This window comes from Piliocolobus tephrosceles, chromosome 6, assembly GCF_002776525.5.
Source record: "Piliocolobus tephrosceles isolate RC106 chromosome 6, ASM277652v3, whole genome shotgun sequence".
NCBI lineage: Eukaryota > Metazoa > Chordata > Mammalia > Primates > Cercopithecidae > Piliocolobus > Piliocolobus tephrosceles.
In genome coordinates, this window is record NC_045439.1 from 82218913 (window position 1) to 82226041 (window position 7129).

Here is a 7129-nt window from a genome sequence, read left to right on the forward strand (position 1 = left end):
AGGGAAGGATGGGAAGGAAGGGAAGGAAGGAAGGTGGATCTCTCTGGAATGTGGTCCCTACTAGATGGTAGGTGGGTGGATCAGTGTGCAAGCCTACACCTCAGGGATGCCTCCCTGAAGCCCAAGCAGGCCTCTTGCCTACGCTTCCACAGTCCTGTGACCCTTTCCTTCAGTCACCTTCTCATAGCTGTCATTTTATGTGCATTTGGGAAACTGATTAGTTTATTTCTTCCCCCACAAGACTGTAACCCCATGAGGGCCTATTGTTTTGCTCACCATTGGATCACTTATCACCTGGTGTGTGCCTGGCAGACAGTCGGCACTCATTTAAATATTTGTTGAAGTGTTACAGCTCTTTTAGAATTTGTCTAGCAGGCTTTCTGGTTTTTGCTGGAAAGCCCCCCTCCCCCAAGAAAAGTACTTTTAAAAATGAAATGAACTAAATACATATATATATAAATATTTGTTGAATAAATGAATACTTAAAAATCTCATGAGTAAGTATGCCACAGCTCAACTGTGGTATGTATCTTTGCAAAAGGATTTGTCACTGGGTTTAATCAGAAACGTTTAAGGAACACGTACCACATGCCATGTCCTCTGAAGCATGGGGTAGGGGGGCAGTATACAAAAGTGAGAAGACAAGGTCTCTGCCCTTAAAAACACAGGCTGGTGGTGGGAGCCATGCGTCTGCTGTGGCTGCTGTGGGGTCTTGCCCTGTTCTCCCTGTAAAGGAAGCTTCGGGGCAAATGAAGCTGTTTACCCATGGTCATGGCAGGATGCGGTCATCTGGGACATCCTAGCCCCCAAGATCAGAACAAGTGTGGCCATCCTAAGTCATAGTCTCCCACAGTGATTTAGAACTAGAGAAGCGGGAAGTTTGGGCACTGGGAAGGATCTCGGAGATGCGCTAACACTTAGCTTCATCCTAGACCCCCAGGCACAAATCCCAGCTCTGCTGATTACAGGGCCCTGGCAGCCAGGCAAAGCACCCGCCTCTCAGCATTCACTGAAAAAGCCTCAAGGGCTGTGGGAGGATTCAAAGGTGCCTGGCACACGGTAAGCACTGACACACGTTAGCTGGTGAGTGATTTCCCCAAGGTCCTGCAGATCGAGAGGAAAACCCCCATCTCTTGACCTCGCAGCCCTCAAAGCCATGCTCATAAGGCTTTTGGTGTAAGTATTCCCATCAAGAGGAAGATGTTTTGGTTTTTTTATGCAAAGCAGCTTCAACTGAAACTGACCTCACCATGGGCGTCTGAGTTTGTTTTTGGAGAGGAGGGAGTGAAGGAGCCACCTCTCCAGGAACTGCGGGGACACACCCAGGTTGCCCAATCCCTCAGGGCAGTGGAGCCAAGTGCCTGCCAGGCCCCTTTCTGGGCTGGAGGGCCCTGTGGGGATGCCTTCCTCAGTGCCAGCTCCTCCACAGCCATGGGTCTGCAGGGGACAAACCCGGAGAGAACCTTCCCCAGGATCAGCACAGGGCGAGGTTATCACAGGCAGGCCTGGAGTGACCCTCGGGACCAGCAAGAAAAGCCACATAGGCCACACTGTCTCTCACCACGCAGGACGGGGCAACGACTGTTCCCACTCACGCTTTGCCTTTGAAGCTGCCCTCACTGCTTTTCAGGGCTCCTGGCTCATAATAACAATCCCGCCAGCCCTGGACGCATGCTGTCCCACCTCGGCTTCCTACTGGTTTTCTGCACAGTTCTTTCTCCAGATTACATCCCTTTCTGTCTCTACTCCCTCCATAAATTGGGGTGCCAGGTGCCCCTGTGATGGCCTGTCAGCCCTTTCTTTCCTCCAGTTGTGTACCTCTGGCTGGAACTCTGCTACTTCACCTCTTGGGGGACAGTCTGACCCACCCAGTAAACCTTTTCGAGCCAGGGCCTGGTGGGGTGAGAAGGAGGCTGTACCCTGCAAGTCCTCCAAGATCTAATCTCACCCCATCTGGTCCTGCTCTGTTTCCCGCTGATCCAACTGTTCTTCCTTTAGGGATAGAGAGGGCTTCAACACAAATGCCTCCTGACACCATGGCTTATAACATAAACTCTGTGCTTGGTTTTCTAAGCTTTGGCCTCCAAAGAAAAACCCTTTCTCAACATACTGCATACAACATATGCCTACTGGTTTTCAGACCATGCTGTCAACTATGGCTTTTGAAGCCTCTACATTGAAACTTTTTTGTTCTAGGCCAGAGCTGCTCAGTCACCTGTGTATAATAACCTGAGGACGTTACATGCTAAAACACAGATTTCCGGGCCTCATCCCTAGAGACTGAGATTGAGATTCAGTAGATGTGGGCTGTGGCCCCAGAATTTGCTTCCCTCTCAGGTAGTGTTGATGCTGCCGGTCCACCAACTCCACCTGGAGCAGGACTGTCCTCAAAACCTCAGCCCTTACCCCAAAGTAAGGAATGCTCCCAGCTTAAAGGGGAGAAGAGGAATGAAGGAAAAGATGCAGGCAAGAAATATCTCACTTAAAACATTTCCAAATACTGACCAACTTCACAGGCTTACCCTTGCAAAGTAATGAGTTCTTTGCAAAGCAAGATTCTGAGAAGTAAGGAAATTTGCCCAGGTCACACAGCTCTTGACTGGCAGAGGCTGGATCCAGGTGCTAACCTATCTGCTTTGTCCTGGCCCACTGAGTCATTGAATTCGTGTGAGATAGATTGTCACTGGCAGAACCATCACTAGACTCTTCTGACATGGCTGGTGAGAACTGTCATCTCTGCTACCCACACAGTGTTCACAAATACACATGCAGCTATCTCTACACCTGATAAATCCCACTGCTCCCCAGGTTAGGGTGCTGGGGTTAGTGTGTCTGAACAGTGGCCGGAGCAGCCTAGCTAGGAGAAGCATTCCCACCCTTGGGTCTTTCATGCCTGGCTTGATCCTTCTCTCCAGACAGCGTGACCAGGACTGATAGGTCCAGATGTTCTAGAATATTACTGACTGTGTAAGAATTCTCAAGCACCAAATATTATAAGGAGTAGAAAGCTAAACCAAGGGTTTAGCACTTTCTCAAAGTGTGGTCCCAAACAGGTGTGGTGGCTCACGCCTGTGATCCCAGCACTTTGGGAGGCTGAGGCTGGAGCGTAGATTGAGACCCAGAGTTCAAGACCTGGGCAACGCAGTGACACCCCCGTCTCTAAAAAATCTTTTAAAACAATTAGCTGGGTATGGTGGTGCGTGCCTGTAGTGCCAGCTACTCAGGAGGCTGAGGTGGGAGGATCACTTGAGCCCAGGAGTTCGAGGCTGCAGTGAGCTCTGATGAGGCCACTGCACCCAGCCTGGCTGACAGAGCAAGGCCCTGTCTCTAAAAAAAATTAAAAAAAATTAAAGAATTTTAAAAAATAAATAAAAATGTGTGGTCCCTAGACCAGGAGCATCAGCTTCACCTGGGAACTTGTTCAAAACCCAGACACTTGGATTCCAGCCCCGACCACTGAAGCAACAACTTTGGAGTTATGGCCCAGCAGCCCACATCTTAACATGCCTTCCAGGATTCTGACGCACAGCTAAGGTTTGAGGACTGCCGTTCTCTGGAGCGAGTTAGCCAGATCCCTAGTATGGCTGGGGAGGCTTTGATTTAGTGGCATGGAGGGTTCCCTGCTCTCTGGGTTAGCGCTGACGTTCACCCGTGGAGGAGGAGTTTGTGGAACACATGGTGATAATCTAGCTGTGAGGTCAGCTGCACACTCCCGCCTCCCTTGCTTGCAGCCTTGCCCTGGAGAGGATTTATTGCCAGGATAGTCTTGTTGCTGTGGTAACTCTTGCATTCAGGCCAGGCCCTTCCTTCCTCAGTGGGGGATAAATTTACATCACTTAGACACTAGGTAAACTGGATGTCCTTCTCCGTTCCCCAGAGCCCAGGGAAGCGTATTTATTGTCACTGCAGTGGAAGGCCGAATCACCGCCCTGGCCCAACTGGCCTTGGTGTCTTTTCTTTTCTTTTCTTTCTCCTTCCTCCCTCCCTCCTTCCCTCCCTCCCTTCCTTCCTTTCTTCCTTCTTTCGAGTTTTGCTCTTGTTGCCCAGGCTGGAGTGCAGTGGCATGATCTCGGCTCACTGCAGGCTCTGCCTCCCGGGTTCAAGTGATTCTCCTGCCTCAGCCTCTGAGTAGCTGGGATTACAGGTGCATGCCACCACACCTGGCTAATTTTTTGTATTTTTAATAGAGATGGGGTTTCATCATGTTAGCCAGGCTGATCTTGAACTCCTGACCTCAGGTAATCCACCCACCTCAACCTCCCAAAGTGTTGGGATTACAGGTGTGAGCCACCATGCCCGGCCGGTATATTTCTTACAATGTTCACGAACTCCCAATTTTCTGTTTTAGGGAAAAAGTAAATTGAATGTTATATATGGGGTCGGTGTGGAGGAAAAGTTAAATATTAAATTTGAATTCAATTAAACATGGACACAAACAATGATCACCAATTCCCGGAACAGGTTGTGTGAGTCTCTTGAGGTGTTCATCCAGCACTGTTCGGAGAAATCTCTATTTCAATCTACTCCTATACGTTAGTTATTGTAAAACAATAGACGATAGCAAAACAAGTTCACCTTTTTGTGTTCCTTGAGCTCAGTCATTAAGGGCCCTCATGACTGGGCCTCATGCCAAACAACTAGTTACAAAAAGAACTAGGCTTCCAGACCACGCTGAAGCTTCATGAGACCTCTCCTTGTCTGTGCACGGACAAGTGGCCGACCCTGGAGCCCAGGCTGTTGCTTCCCAATCTGGTGGTGAATCCTCCATAGTCTGGTGAGTGTAAATATCTTTTCCCTTCTTCCCTTCCCATTGCAATTTGCTTATTCCATCAATCTGCTTAGTATCTGTTTATTATTACATCATTTGCTTATTATATCTGCATTGCCATTTACATGAGATAAAGGTTGTTTACCCTTAAAGGTATTGTGTGTATGTCTTTTCTTCTCCCTTCGCGCGTTTCCCACACAGAACAGTCGGGTACTTTATATAGTATTAAAAAATTATGCTAGCCTCTGTTATTTCTGGAAGTGACACAGCAAGTACATGTGGGGCAAATTTGTGTGTGTGTGTGTGTGTGTGTGTGTGTGTGTGTGTAGGAGACATAACTCACATAAAATTCATCCTTTTAAAGTGTACATTTTGGTGGCTTTTCATTTTAAAAGTAAATGGTACCACAGGAGAACTTTCTGGAGTGATAGAAATGTTCCACAGCTAGTTTTGCATGACTATTCCGTGGGGCCATACAATTATCACAATTCTTCCTTAAACTGAACAACTGATGCCTGTTCATTTTATTGTATCTAAACTACATCTCAATTTAAAATAGTAATTTTTAAATTATTAAATTAAAATGCTGTTTTAACTCAAATTTAATGTAATTAAACATTTTTTAATTAAATAATTTTTAAATAATAATTTTAAAAGCAAATGGCACTTCTTTTTTAAAAAATCTGGCACAATTAAAATGTGGGAAACATACAGTGGTTGACTCAATGAAATAGTCTCCAAATTAACAAGCAAACAATATTGTATTTTTAGTAGAGACGGGATTTCACCACGTTGGCCAGGCTGGTCTTGAACTCTTGACCTCAGGTGATCTGCCAGCCTCGGCCTCCCAAAGTGCTGGGATTACAGGTGTGAGCCACCACGCCTGGCCACTGGCCTTATTTTTTAAAATAGTATGCCCACTCTCCAAATAAGCAATAGCCTATTATACATGTAATATATGTAATAGAATGTCTTATATATTCACCAGGTGAATGAGCAAGTTGGTTTTAACATGTCTGCAAGAATTATAACATTTGGGATTTTCCTTCATTTTATTCTAATTTTCATCTTAAGCTAGGTAGTGTACAAACAGGCAAATGATATAGTAAAACATGACTAAGACAAAAACAAAAAACAGCCTTAGTTTCTATGGAGAAATGATGTAATTATCTGAGGCAATTTTCTAAGCATGGGAAAAAGACATTTTAAGGGCCAATCATACTAGAAAAACAAATTCCATTCTGAGAAAGAAAATAAACTTTTATCTGAGGAATGCTTCAGTTATCGGGCCCAGAGAGGCATTGAAATGTGACAGAGTGTGACAGCAGTCACATCCGTGAGCTAAGTGACTACCTCTTGAAGCCATTTGCTATGTGGGCTCCAGACTAATGCCAAGCAGCCATAAAATGCCATACACTGGACACCATCGTGCACACCCTGTAGTTCAATAATGTACAGTTAATCATTAATCAGTGTTATTTCTATAAACCAATGAGCACTCTTGTCAAACAACTTTGTCAGCCCACCTTTTGTTCCCTTTTGCCCTTAAAAACCTGCTTGCAGCAAACCCTAGTGGGAGCACTCTGCAAAACAACTGGGAAGTGTGTCCCAGGCTGCAGTTCTCAACCTTGGCCCCAATAAACTCTCTCTGTTAATTTCGCCTCAGTGTCCTTCTTTAGGTCGAAAATTCTTACGGCTATCTTAGGTACATGCACTCAACTCCATTTCCTTATTCAAACCACAGACCATTACTTTTGAATGTGAGAATATATGTAATTACTAAAATATGCACATTTATTTATTTATTTTTTGAGACAATAGTCTCGCTTTGTCACCCAGGTTGGAGTGCAGCGATGCAATCTTGGCTCACTGCAACCTCCACCTCCTGGGTTCAAGCAATTCTTAGCGTCCCGAGCAGCTGGGATTACAGGTAAGCGCCAACACGCCCAGCTAGTTTTTTGTATTTTTAGTAGAGACGGGGTTTTCCTGTGTTGGCCAGGCGGCTCTCAGATTCCTGGGCTCCAGTGATCCGCCCACTTGGGCCTCCCACAGTGCTGTGATTACTGATTGTGAGCCACTGTGCCGGGCCGTATTTCTAAGGAGATATGTATGTTTTTGTTATGTCTTTTCTGGTTGTGAGATCATCTGTATGTGTTATGTGTGCAGGGGTTCTTATTTTAAGCTAGGTATCTATGTAGGTGAGAGTGAATATGGGATGCATTTATCTACAGCTGTGTGTGCACTCTCTCTAAAAGGTATGTAACTGGGGCACTGTGAACCAAAGGTGGGCCAGGAGTCACCGGCATAGATTTCAAACAGAGCTGGGTATGCATGGATTTGAAACAGGCAATGCTCCCACTC

General features: G+C 46.0%; 1 non-coding gene across 1 annotated transcript; it reads left to right on the plus strand.

The window, feature by feature from the left end:
• Positions 1 to 341: 341 nt before the first annotated feature.
• LOC111552828 lies at positions 342 to 403 on the plus strand. Its single transcript, XR_002734741.1, has one exon. It is a non-coding gene; the product is annotated as a U7 small nuclear RNA (small nuclear RNA).
• Positions 404 to 7129: the final 6726 nt, after the last annotated feature.